This window comes from Polypterus senegalus, chromosome 1 (genome assembly GCF_016835505.1).
Source record: "Polypterus senegalus isolate Bchr_013 chromosome 1, ASM1683550v1, whole genome shotgun sequence".
Classification (NCBI taxonomy): Eukaryota; Metazoa; Chordata; class Cladistia; order Polypteriformes; family Polypteridae; genus Polypterus; species Polypterus senegalus.
The window spans coordinates 241,633,786-241,648,738 of NC_053154.1; the positions used below are offsets into that span (position 1 = coordinate 241,633,786).

Consider the following 14,953-nt stretch of genomic DNA (forward strand, 5'->3'; position numbering starts at 1 on the left):
AATGATGAGGTGTGGTGAAGGTATTCTGTCAACCACAAGTGCAATTTCCATTGCAGAAATGACTTTTAACACATGAGTTTAACACATTTATTAAAAGAAAATATTGTCCTAATAATTCAGAAAGAAATAAGAGTTTTTAAAGTATGATAGAATCCAAAGGATTAAAGCATGAAGAAACATAAATATTTCTTTCAGCTGTAATGTTGAACTTACCTCTAAATGTGATTCAAGCTGAAGATTGTTGAATGCTGTGGCTCTATTGTAAAACTGTTTTTCTTTTTCCAGTTTCCTTTAAAATTTTATTAGTCTGTTTTACCTCATGCACTTCATACGACAAATCAGGAGTGATGGACATTGCAGGAGTTTTGGAGTGTACCTGTGAACATGGAGCAGAATTACGATGTTGATGTGTATTATAGTTATGAATGTTTAGTTCATGGTATTTGGAATATGATAATAGAAAGAAGAGCACAAAAATGAGATTTTGTTAAAATGCCATGTCCACCTATTTTTCAAGTAGTATAGTCAGGACCCTACCACTGCAATGTTTGGTGTGATCCAAAGTATTTGCATCACATTTGAAACCAAAATTTCACACATTGAGTGTAGCAGGGAGGACTAGTAATATAATAGTTAGGACATTGGACAAAGGTGAACAGACGCATGAAAAATAAATATTTTCTTAGCTCTTTAGGTGGCTTATTTGCCAGTATGTCATTGAACAGTAACATTATAAACAATGCACAACTGATGACTAATTTAAAGGACATTACATAAGGAACATACCCCATTTCTGAAGAATGAAATGCTCTCTCTTACAAAAATACACAATTCTGGCAAAGGCCAAGCAACTAATAAAGTACTTATCACCTTTATCCAAGGTGACTTATGACATTTGAGATACAATTCGTTACAATTTTTTTCTTTTTCCAGTTGAAGCCCTGGCAGGTGTAGTGACTTGCTCAATGTCACACAGTGTCAGTATCAAGATTTATCGCCATAATGTCAGCTTCTGAAGTTCTAGGGTCAAAGCCTTGACTACCACACCACACTGCCTGCCAGTACAAGTATAATCATACTGTTTCATTTCTGTACCCTTATCAAGGCAAGTATAATCAACTTGCAAACTATTGCGTGTTTGCCTCCTTTTAAGAATCCAAGTGTCTCGATTTAAGTTGAAGCCCATCACATTAAATATCTGTAAAGACAGAAGGGAAAAGGGATAAATGACAAGTCAGTTGAAGAGAGCTTCTGTCAGAACTGCTAAAACAATGCTGGTGTTGTCTCAAAACTACTGCAGCCAGGGTTTTAATCTCCTCCCTGTCACTGTCTGTTTAAGTTTACACATGCTGCTTGTGTCTATTCAAGTCCCTGGGTTTCTTAGCACATCCCAATGATTTATGTGTTACATTGATTAGGAGCTCTAATTTGGTATGCTTTGAGAACTTGAATGTGTGTGAATGAGCTTTGTTGACCTGTCCTTGTGTGGACCCTGTCTTGTTCCTTATGAATACAGGCACAGATTTGGACCCTTTGGGACTCCAAAACTCAATGTCAGGGCAATCAATGCCTTGTCACCAGTCAGGCAAAGGAAAGCACATGAAGTCACAATTTCTTAGAGGGTCACAAAATGCCGCACAAATTTCTTATGTCAATAATAAGTATAAGTGCAGTAATCAAAATTAGGTGATTTCATTTGATCGTGACATTGTATTGACATTAAACACTTAAGACCATCTTTGACTGACTTTATTATTTACAGGAATTGTAAAAAGCACCAGGAAGCACTTAATCGTGTATCCATATATCTACTCTATATATATATAAAATCCTGAGCCTAAAAGTGCAATGATTTTGTGCAACAATTTTATGTCACTTTTTTGTCATGCTTGAAATCGTGCTTATTTTAAAACCTACATATTGTGGTGGGCGGCCGGGTCCCTTGCCCCTTCAACGTATGTTCCGGGGAAGCAACCATTGTCTACTCAGTACCTCCCCAGGATGCTTGGTGACAGCCTCCCTGGCTGATGAGGGTGCCTCAGTTTCCCGCAGGGCTCCATGGGAGATGGAGTTCTCCACAGTCCTGTTGGGATATGGGGTGGCCGACAGGGGGTGCTGCATGGGTTCCTGAGCCTTGCTGGACGAATCTTCAACCCCGCCTGGAGGTGCAACTGGAAACAGGTGATCAAGAACCTGCAGCACTTCCGGTTGGGCTATAAGAGGGGCCAGAAACCAATACTCAGCGGCCAGAGTTGAGTGGAAGGAGGACAAAGCTTGTGGAGGAGTGGTGGTGGAAGAAAGGAAGAGAAAAGGAGTGTAGTAGCGTGGGTTTTGTACTTGGGACTGTGTTGTGGCTGTGGGGTTCATAGGAAGGACGTGCCCACCAGCTGAATAAAATAAAAGTCTTTTGTACTTTTATACGTGCCTCCCATGTCCAATCTATGTCAGGTCGGGCACTATATAGCGTCTTCTTACAATATATATGGTTGGTATCATTCTTTTCAGAATTTATCAAACTTTAATGTGATGTTGTTAGATTTTCACATTCTTGTTCTGTTTTTAAATTATAAACTAAAATATCAAGAACTCATGTCCCACGAGACGAGACTTTGTGCCAACAGATTTAACCATGCCCAGGGCTAGAAATAAAAGACAAAGAGTAGATGACAAAGACAGCTGCTGTACAGGCTTTTAAATGTTCGAAGCCCTGCACGAGATGCAGATCACACCACAGGAAGTCAGCAGATGATCGAGCAGAGGAGGTAAAAAAAAAAACTGCCCCCTAGTGTAGTTCTAAATATAGCAACCAAGAGCTAAAGAATGGCCTTGACATATAATTGTATTTTTAGAGATATATATCAGATGCCCTGGCAATGAACTGGATTAATTGGGTTCCAAAATGATGATTGGACAGAATATATATTTGATACACAGAATTGGTTATGAATATGTCTGTGATACTACATATACTACACAAGTATGATCCAAACAGTGCAGCTTTTATGGCACATTTTCTTAAGGACTTTAGAGAAAGTCAATACATAAGCAGGTTTATTACACTGGACAAGCATAAAGAGGGTGGTATCCAAAAAAAGCAGAAAAAAAACAAAAAACCTGAGTATTCCACTATACAAGATTCAAACCAGAAACTGAATTATAATTAAATGCTTGTAAAATAAGTTTGCTTGTTAAACATTTCATTTATTTATTAACCTTTGGTAAACAAAGTTTGAACTATGAAAGAGCAAATGGCTCAATCTTAAATAAAATGACTGCCATGATTTTAAACACACTTAACCATCCTAGCAAGGCCATACATTTGGCAATGTTTGGAACTGCATCAAAAATAATTCATAATAGTGTAAGGATGACAAAATTTTATAATCTTTATATGATGCTGAAATGGCAAAAGCAAAAAAAAATCATTATTGATGATTTTTACATATCAATAACTGGATTCAAATCAGAAAAGTGAACCTAATAATAGATATGATGACAACTGTATTGTGAGATGATAAATGAAAGAAATTAGACAAGAGTACAATTTAATTAGAAACAATCAATTAAATGCATCTTACTCCTGATGTAACTATAGTTTATAAAGCAGCATGTTGTTTCAACACCACGTCTTCCCAGTCTGCCTATGTATTTTATCTTTTTCAATCTATAAAATGCTGCATCTGTCTGTTAGAATTGGTTGTAAGCTTTGAGGTGAAGACCCTTGCATTGACCCAAGTGTTAGTTTATTAAGGCTAAAATTGTTTAATTCACCATAAGATAGATGTCTAACTCATATGAAGCATTCAGTCATCATCTTCATATCAAGCTTTCAGTTATCATCATTATAATGTTTGTGCCTGTAGATCCCTTTTTCCAAGATAAAAAATAATGTACAGTTGTAAATTAAAAGATAAGTAAAGTGCTTGCTAATAGACTGGTAGTATAAAATAAAAAAAGTAGGAGGATCTAATTGGACCTTAAAAGTATGCTATATGAACAAAAGAATGTGGACACCTCTCCAGATTACTGAGTTCAGGTTTTTCAGCTACTCACCCAATATTATTAGGTACATACAATCAACAAAGCACATCTGCATTGACAGACACTGACAATAGAGCTTAGTCACTTTAAATATGACCCTGAAACAGGCCAGTACATGAAATTTTTGCTCTGTTAGATCTGCACTAGTTAACTGTAAGTGGTACTATCGTGAAGTGCAAGGGTCCAGGAGAATTAATAACTCAACCACAAAGTGGTAGAACACACAAACACAAAGAGTGGGGCACTTAGTATGTAAAAATCATCCATCCTTGGTTGCATCACTCACAACAGAGCTAAAAAGTGCCTCTTGTAGCAACATCAGCAGAAGAATTGTGTGCCAAGAGCTTCATGATATATATTTCTGAGATCATTATGTGAAATGCCAAAAACCAGAGTGGCTGGAGTGGTGTAATGGAAGCCACCATTGGACTTTGGAGCATTGGAAACGTGTTCTCTAGAGTGATGAATCATACGTCACTATCTGGTGGTCTGATGGATGAAGCTGGGCTTAGGCAGATGTAAGGAGAATGCTACCTTCCAAACTGCATAGTGCCAACTATAAAGTTTGGTGGAGCAAGGATAAAGGCCTGGGGATGTTTTTTAGGGTTTGGGCTAGGCCACTTTGTTTCTATGTTTATGGTACTCTGTGTGATGAAAAACTTCCTAATGTTTGTGTGAAATTTACTCTTAACAACTTTCCAACTGTGTCACTGTGTTCTTGATGAACTCACTTTAAAATAACAGTCTCAATCTGCTGTACTAATTCCCTTCATAATTTTAAACACGTCAGTCATGTCAACATTTAATTTCCTTTAGCTTAAACTGAAAAGGCTTAACTCTTTTAATCTTTACTCATAAATCATCCCCTGCAGCCCTGGAATGAGCCGAGTTGCACTTCACTGGACTTTTTCTAGCATTTCTGTCTTTTTTGTAGCCAGTAGATGAAAACTATACACAGTACTTGAGCTGAGGTCTAACCAGTGCATTATAAAGCTTGAGTATAACCTCCTTTGACCTGTACACATTGTGCTACAGTATATAACCTAACATTCTGAACATTTCTGAACACTGTCTGGAAATTATTACTGACAAGTCCACTACAACTCCTTAATCCTTTTTATACAGGTGTAGTTTCAATTTCCAGGCCTTCCTTTGTGTATTCAAATCTAACATTTTTAAGAATGGGGGTCAGGGCAACTCCATATTAATGCCTGTGGTTTTGCAATGGGATGTTTAAGAAGCTCATCTGGGTGTGATGGTCAGGAGTCAGCAAAGTTTTGACCATCTAGTATACAGCAAGCTGAACTCTCATTGGTTTTCTTGTATCCCTGATAAGTTCTCAAAATATATATGTAATTCATATGTCACGATATGTCACTTGTCTGATAATCCTTATTATATTATTTACAAGTTTTTTTTTAATGGGTTCTCATATTTCATTGAAATATTAGTTTGTACCTATAGTAGTCTTAAGCGTTTCACCTAGAGAGAGAGAGAGAGAGAGAGAGAGAGAGAGAGAGAGAGAGAGAGAGAGAGAGAGAGAGAGATGGTTCAGGTGTTTTGTGTTTTTTCTCAAATGAGACATTTTGGACAAAGTGAGAATATGGGTTGTCAAGAGCAGACTGCAGGGAAGCCTGGAGCTACTTCATCTTCTGTTCTCTTCCAAAGTAACTAGAGCTGTAAAATATGATTACTTTATTAAAGACACAATAGCACTAAAGGGCCTTTCTAAGTTAAATACAAAAATGTGACTTCTATCTGGTGAAACAAAGAGCAGCACTAACATTTCCTTAATTGGAACCAAATACGAAGCAGGACTAGCTTAAATAGTGAGAAAAGCGTTATATAAATGCAAAGAATTAATTAATCAGGACAAGCCTAAAACACACACCATGTACACACAATTCATTTCACCTCTTCTTCTAGCAATGGATAATATAAAAACCGTGGTAACACTTTATAATAACTTTCATTAATAAAACATTAACAAGGATTATTTAATGTTTAAGAGTTCATGAGTTGATTTTCATTAAAATAATTATGTCATTAAATGATAATCCATACCTTAGATAATTTACTTTAAAACAAATGTTACATACTATATATTGTCTCACAATTGTTTTGTCTGAGATTTTAGCGCTTCCTTTAAGTTTGCCAGTATTATAATTTGTACAGTTCTTGCATCAATAGTTTTTATTAGGAATATTTTTGAAAATGGAAATAATGTTTGCTTTCCATCTTAAAATAGAAAAATGTTTCATACTTAACTGTTTTTGGAACTGTTTGAGAGGTCTGTTATATGTTTCCTGGAGAAATAACTTGAATGATATTTTTGTTAGGCTTACATAAAAAAAAAATCTGTATTTATTACATATTTTAAAGATATATTTTTTTAAGATAACAAAGCTCCAAATCTTAGCATACACTGTAAAGTGAAGAATTAAATATTACCCTTGGAAAATGCTATTACTTTATGACGAAATAGGGACATACTCTGTTTTAGAATCTACTGTATTATACATCTGTTAATGAGGCAATAAACATGATGTTTTGTTTCAAAATGTTTTGTTCCTACCATTAATTTCTGTTACAGGGATAAAACTAAACTGCTCAACAAACTAGTCCTTACATCACATTGCTTTCTTCAGACCTGGCCATGTTGAAGCCCAGTGACCATTAATTTATTAATTACCCATTTATATGCTTTTATAATGCAGGAATAGTTGTAACTTTAGATTGGGCGCTTCAGTAACATTTACAACTAATGAATAAATGATTTCTAAAAATGCAAAAATGATTACAATAGATGAATAGCTTTAACTTTAGATTGGGTGCTGCAAGAACACCTACAATTAATGAATAAATGATTTACAAACATGCAAACTGTGAAAGCTGGCAAAAATTCTTGCAGTGTTATGAGAAGGCGGGAATATGAAATAACCAGTTTTACAGACTGTACATTTCAAGAACTAGACACTTATACAGTATATGATAAATAAAACGTGTAACTATTATTTAAAGGTATTTGTCACTAATCAGCTAGACATTAGTGAATGCAGTCTCAACATGAGTAATGTGCTAACAAATGGTAAAAAAATGCCTGACTAGCCATTTGAATTAGCATGTAGTCACATTTAGAAATATTTGAATGAACATGAACTCATTATCTGTTAAACATTATATAATGCTTGAATTTTAGTCAATGTGGATTGATAACTGTAACAACAAATGTCATGGATTGTACTTTAGTTAAACACTGAAAAGTCATTTTAAATAGTGGGCTGAAGAAATTAGTTTCATTACAGTTCAACAGGTTCAATAAAACAGCCTCAAGGTCCAGAAAATTTGACCAAAAAACACCAAATTTTGTGTCTTTCTGAATCAAGTCTGTGGAAGTTCATTCATGGGGCTGTTTCAAGTTATCAAGCCACCAGCCAAGGACAAAGCCACTTTAAGTGTTTGCTCTTCTGCCTAAATCACTGTCACTTCTTTGCTGAGTCTTTGGCTGTGAGTGATACCCACGACTTAGTGTAGATGCACAAGATGAACTTCGATTGAGGGCAACAGGCACAAAGCTGTTCAAATCGAGAACTGTAGACATAATTGGCCAGTCAGTGTGGATGAAAATAACATGATGTGTATTTTCAAATATTATTTTAAAACTATTTAGGAAACATTATGTGAATAGTAATTGAAAGTAATTGATTTTGTATTAACTGACTCATTCTTGCCAGTTTATTCTTCTATACTAATAAAAGGCAAAGCCCTCACTGACTCACTCACTGACTCACTCACTCACTCACTGACTCATCACTAATTCTCCAACTTCCCGTGTAGGTAGAAGGCTGAAATTTGGCAGGCTCATTCCTTACAGCTTACTTACAAAAGTTGGGCAGGTTTCATTACAAAATTCTACGCTTAATGGTCATAACTGGAAGCTATTTTTTTACATATACTGTAATGGAGTTGAGCTCGAAAGCCGTGGGGGACGGAGTTTCGTGTGACATCATCACGCCTCCCACGTAATCACGTGAACTGACTGTCAACGCAGTACGTAGAAAACCAGGAAGAGCTCCAAAAAGCCCTGAAGAAAACATGCATTATATAATTGAGAAGGCAGCGAAACAATAAGAAGCGAGCGAATGACATACAACCATATTCATGAGTGCTGCTACTTCGGAAAGAAAGCAAGGTGTAAACCTAAACTTTAAATTAAGTTCATAGACAGGCTGCTGCTGGCGTTTCTCATGCCCACGGGTAATGCGGGATACAAGTTTAATGAAAGGACGCAGGATATAAACGAGAGTTTTGATCACTTTGTAACTAAGTTAAAATTGCAGGTGAGGGGCTGTGCTTATGCAAATTCCGAGAGACTGTGTTTGTGGGGATTGACAGTTAAGGCGGGTGGAGGAGTCACGTCATCATCTCCCCTCCCATTTATCTCATTTCCCTCTGAGCTGCGCTCCGATACTCACAGAAAAATCCACAAGTTAATACACACGCTGCGTCTAGAGTTTCTCCACACTGAATCCTCCAGGCACTACTTACAAAAGATTACATTGATAATCGTGTTATTTTTAAAATAGTTCCTTTTCTTAGCACAAGCACAGCTGAGAAGCTTCGATGCATGTGCTCCATAACGCATTAAAAAATAATGCATTTAATCACAAGCAAAGGGGAACTTCTGTCAATGCATGATTTCCTGGTACACCGATTACATTGATAAGCACTTCACGATTCATTTTAGCCTCGCACCCCCTTGGTTTGAGAAGAAGTATGAAAAAATATGAGGTTAACACAGAAAAAAAGATCACCAATTGAAGCTTTATGAATAATCGATTCGCCATCAATAATTGTTTTGGTAAAGCCATACTCAGTGTAATCCTCCTTCCATTTTATAATTTTTCCGCCACTAGCCATGATTAAATGAACAGTAAAAAAGTAAGAGCGAAGCGAGGGTGATTTATTCAGGCAGGCAGGCAACAGCTCAATAGCTCGAATTTGGATATAAGTAGGTTCTATTTAGTCGCCAGAAATATCTTTGTTAGGAATGGAAGTTGAATTTAGTATTTAAATTTCTATGGTAAAGAAAAAGTTATGCAATGATGACTACATTTAACTATATAGTCATATAAGTCATTCGCGAATATATAAAGTCAAAACTTGATTATATAAAGTCACTGTTGGAATAAATAAAGTCAAAACTTTAATATATAAAGTCAGCGTTGGTATATATAAAGTCAATACTTGTTTCTGAATATATAAAGTCAAAACTTGAATATATAAAGTCAGCATCGGAATATACAAAGTCAGCGCTGGAATATCCATCCATTTCCCAACACGTTGAATCCGACCACAGGGGCACGGGGGTCTGCTGGAGACAATCCCAGCCAACACTGGGCGCAAGGCAGGAACCAATCCTGGGCAGGGCACACGTGCATCATTTTCAAAACATTAACCGAACAGTGTTTTTTTCATTTATTTTTCTGAATACGTTTTTGTTAACTTAGTTCAGTTCAGAGTCGTTTCAATCAATAGATTTTGACTTTCACTTTTTGTATTCAGGAGTGAGTTTATATACTCCGATGTTGACTTTATATAATCAGGAATGACTTTATAAATTCCGACGCTGACTTTGTATATTCAGGTTTTGACTTTATATATTCCGACAGTGACTTTATATATTCAAGTTTTGACTTTATATATTCGGGAATGACTTTATATATTCAAGTTTTGACTTAATATATTCTGACGGTAACTTTATATATTCACAAAATCAATTTATGCCTGTTTGGCACCCCATAGTATATGTGTGTGTGTATATATGTACACATGTATGTATGTGTGTATATATATATATATATATATATATATATATATATATGCCAGCAACACTCATGACAATGACAAAACAATTACATTGTCAATCATGTTACATTATTATTAAAATGTTTCCTTTTCTTTTTACTTCTCCGCAGCCAAGCACGGGTATTTTGATATATATATATATATATATATAGATATAGATATATATATATATATATATAGAGATATATATATATATATAGATATATATATATATATAGATATAGATATATATATATAGATATATAGATATGACAACAACAACAACAACAACATTTATTTATATAGCACATTTTCATACAAACAGTAGCTCAAAGTGCTTTACATATTAAAGAATAGAAAAATGAAAGACACAATTATAAAACAAAATAAATCAACATTAACATTGAATAAGAGTAAGGTTCAATGGCCAGGGGGGACACTCATATTAAAGACAAAACAATTACATTAACAATCATGTTACATTATTTTTAAAATTTTTCCATTTCTTTTTCATAACTTCTTTAACACACTACTTCTCCGCTGCGAAGCGCGGGTATTCTGCTAGTACATTAATATATTTCCTTTGTACCATAAGAGCTTAAATATCTATCCATCCTCTGATCTCATTTAGTTCATTTCAGCCATTTATGGTAGAATGGTCACAAAGGGTAATAATCCTGGATGGGATGCCAGTTCATTATGTGGAACTCTAATTTACATATTGAGAATTAATTTACAGTTGCCTAGTAACCTAAAACACTCAAATATTCATGATGTAGAGGAAAAATGGATGCACTCATTTTTCAGTGACCAGGCTAGGATTCCACAAAACTCACTAGAAAAGTAAAATGTATTTTCAACACTCACTCCTCTCCTCCGAGCTCTGTCCTCTTCCACCCAACTCCAGCCATCGAATGGAGGGAGGCGGCCCCTTTTATACACACCCGGATGTGTTCCAGGTGGCAGAAGTGCTGAGGTCCAGGGCTCCGTAGGCATTGGGGTGCCCCCTGGCGGTGACCACGGGCCGCTACAGGGCTGAGCTTGAAAGCTCTTTACCCGTGGTCCCCAAAGCCACCAGGGTGGTCGCCCCCTTGTGGTCTGGAGGAGGCACAAGCCCTCCTCCGGTCCTCCTGGGTGTCCCGGCTGGGTAGCATCTCCAGCCGCGTGCCACACCAGTTATTCACAGAAATGCAGTGTCAAAAATGCCAAATATACCTTTTTTCCAAGTAGAGAAACTGGGTTACAGTTAAGGATTTTGTAGTCGGCACATGTCTGTTGCACTCTCTTAGCCTGCACAAGTCCGTGGTCAGTTACGTCATCATAAACATTTGAAGATTGCAAGCAGCATCAACAAGGCAGGAATGGATAACAGCAAATCTAACCATTTTTGGTTTGACACTGAAATTACACTAATAAAAGGCTCATGATGGAATTAATTTTTTTGATTTGTTGATGGATGAAAGCAATACAATGTTAAGAAGATCACTTTCCTGAGGCAAGAGCTTGAATGGTCGTGTTATTCCTTCTCTTATATGAAATAATCTGCTTGAATATTTCAGAAATCTCCACATATATGTTTGATGAACTGAATGCACATTGCCAAGCTCAGCACCAAAATCTCCGGAGACACGGTCTCATGGTGGTGGATGATGATGTTTAACTCTTTATTGCACAGTTTAGTGATGTTGGAGTTTCTTGGGAAAGAAGAACTCATTAATTGGACTCTTGCATGCCTTAACTACGTTACTCACCTTAGCCTGGTTTTGTGTGTGAATTTAAACACTGTGGCAGATGGCCGGGGCCCTTGCCCAGCTGGGTCGCCTCTTCTTTATATGTTATATAACAAGCATGGACAGAACAGTACCTCCCCCAGGATGCTAGATGGTAGCCCCCATGGGTGGCAGTGGTGTTTCGGATTTCCACAGGGCTCCATAGGAGATGGAGTTCTTTACATCCCTGTTGGGATCCGGGGGTGCCTCCAGGTGCTGCAGCAGTTATTTCTGAGCCCGTGTGGGTGGTTCTTCCTCCACACCCAGAGGTGCAGCCGGAAATAGGTCATCAAACACCTAGAGCACTTCCGGGTGGGTTATAAAAGGAGCTAGAGTCGGGAAGTGGAGGACAAAGCTTGCTGGAGGGTGAATGGAGGAGAAAAGAGAGTAAGAAGAAAAAGAATTATTAGTATTGTGCTTTTGTGCTTGTGGGACTGGGTTGTGCCTGTTGGGAATGGGGAAGGCATTGCCCACAGGTGAAGAAAAAGAAATAAAAACATTTATTTGATTTATCAGTGTGCCTACTGCATCTGTCTGTGTCGGTTTGAGTGCTAGTACACACTTACTGCCATCTTGAAACTGAGTTAAGGGGTTGTTAGTAGCAATAGCTATTTGTTGATAGCCATCATAGGTGTGTTTAGAATGACTAGTGAGAGTTACACACAGCTAAAGTCACTAAAAAGAAGTTACATAAGGCAAATTTTAAAGCAACATTATTTAGTATTCTCAAATCTTCTTTATCTCATTGGGTCCGGAGTCTTTCTGTATATAAGGTAGGGACCAACACATTATGAGATAACAGTTCACTACAGGGTACTAACAAGCACACATCTACACAGGGCAAAACTGGATTTGATAAACCCAAAGACAAGCATGGATTTTGGGAAAAGGGACAAAACTAAACTATTTGGGGGAAAAGTCATGCATACAACAGGCCAACACCACATAAACACAACTGGATTTGAACCCAAGACACTGTATCTGGGAATCTGCAGAGCTAACACTCCAGCCACCTGCATTTAAAAAATGTTTTAATTGAAAATTGGCTTTCTTTAGCAGTTTTATATTTAGATCACTTAAGATCTCTCTCTTAAATGTGTAAAAGTTAGTAAAAAGACAAGACAAATCATATGCAGCATGGTTGACTTTGGCCTTCAATTAAAGTTTAGAGATACCCTCTTGGCAGCCTTTGGTTTTGTAGATTTAAAAGGTAGTGTGCATATCTATAGAGAATTTGCCTCATGATGGTACTATGTCTTATCATTTCCTGCGCCTTTCTGTTCTAACACCAGATAGATGAGGCATGCTGCCTTTGTGTAAAAAGTCTGTCCCTGAGGTATCTTTTTGTTTTTCATTGAACACAGGATAACAATTTACACATTCAAGGCTGCTGCCAAGATTTTTTCAGGACCTCAGCATTTACATCCAGCTGTTTCATTTAGTGTGTCAAGGAGTGTACAGTATCTAATTTTTCTGCCTATTTGATTTTAAAAGCATGAAGTGATGAATTTTGTTCTTACATTTATTTTAAACATTAGAAATGAAAGGTTTTATTTTAAAAGTCATCTAGCCTACACTTCCTTCTGCCATTTGGCATTTAGTTAAATAAAGTAAGCACAACAGAAACACAGCTTTTGTGAGAGGAATTATTTGAGAAATAGTACTGAATACTGGAAAGAACACAGGATCTTTATATGGCAAACTCAGGTAAACAACTATGCAACCAATTTATTCCTAATTAGATTTTCAATTGAAAAGTCCAGTACAGTATATGGAAAAGAAACCTTATACATGAAAGGAAAGAAGTCTAGTCCAAGCAACTGTAAGTAGGCTGCACTACCCTTTGTCACACTGCTACTTAATTAGTTAAGGTTAGAGGTTAAGTAAATTATAATACTTCCAAATTATAATATTTCCAAAGGTCTTCTTCATTAATTTGGTAAAAAGGTGATTAAAATAAAGTACAAAACATGGTGCTGGATGGCATGGTGGTATAGTAACTAGCACATCTGCTTTACAGCTCATAGGTTCCAGTGCCGGCCTGGGCACTATCTATGTTATCTGTGCGGAGTTCTTACTTCTTCTTGTGTCTTCATTGTTTTTTCTCCAAGTGCTTTGTTTTAGACCTACACCCCAAAGACAAATGTGTAAGGGCCTATACACTTGGCTGGTAAGTGAGTGATTGAAAATGTGAGTATACATTGAAACACACACCAAATAGTGAATTGAGCTGGAAGCTGAGTACTTTGAGGTGGTAAAGCTGCCTTTTGTATTCTTGTGTTGCCTTCTTATACATAATGGTGCACATGTGCTGAGCTCTTAAAATGCTTTACAAATAACAACTTTTGAATGTCACACTGGCCTTACAAAGCATCATGAGATGCTGGGGGAAAAAGTGTTTGCCTAAGCTAGTCGTAGAGCAAAAATGCAGGAAAATATTTGTTTAACAAGGTCGCTGGCGAATGCAGTATATTCGCTGTGAGAAATGCTTTGGTGAATTTCGGTGATCAACAGATAATAAGGAGACATACAGCATTTTGCCTAAAAGTTAAAATTTTACATTATCTGTTCTTGAGTAATTTTTCTAAAATACGATACAAGAACTCAAGTGTTTTCTCCCTTCCTTTCAGCAATGGAACCCATTTTTTGTCCATTGTTATGGTGAAAATATTTAACAGGGTAAATTCTCCAGTATAGATGGCATAACTGTTTTAAAGTTCTGCATTGGACAGTATGAGTTGCTAGAACTCCAGAACCTTATAAATACTATTATCACCATTTCTAGACTAACAGACATGAACAACTATTTCAACTATTGAACTAACCATGATATGCCACCTTCAGAGCTTGCATCCTGACCTCTTCACTCTGACAGAAAGTGGTAAAGTTTGTCAGGTTTATATTGAACAGGGCCATCCAGAAGTGGGCCCGCTTTTCAGCTGAAGAATTCAAGCAACTGACTCTGAATATGGTGCGTTTATTGTGGACAGTGATGATAACTTTTTACAAGTCATGCTTTTTGTGCTTGAAAACCCATTACCCTAAACAAATGAAATAGATTTTATTGTCCTTTTTTAACTCAGATTTTGGTCAATGTATTAGTAGAATCCATTAAATAACACTTTGAGAATTTTCTGTAATGCCGAAGATCAAACAGGAAGCCAAATATTTTTTAAACAATGTTATTCCCTCTTTTCAAAAGTCTCTATTTCAACAATAATTGCCTGCTTATTGGTAAACGTTTCACAGATTATAACATCTGAGAAGTAAAATTGTATTTGTTATGCATTTCTCCT

General features: G+C 36.6%; 1 long non-coding RNA gene across 1 annotated transcript in view; it reads right to left on the reverse strand.

Annotated features, from left to right (window-relative positions):
- The window catches only part of LOC120519019, an 82,135-nt gene that overhangs the window by 38,011 nt on the left and 29,171 nt on the right, over window positions 1-14,953 (reverse strand). Inside the window, exon 2 of the long non-coding RNA XR_005631363.1 lies at window positions 214-376. This is a non-coding gene — a long non-coding RNA (uncharacterized LOC120519019). The remainder of the gene's footprint in view (window positions 1-213; window positions 377-14,953) is intronic.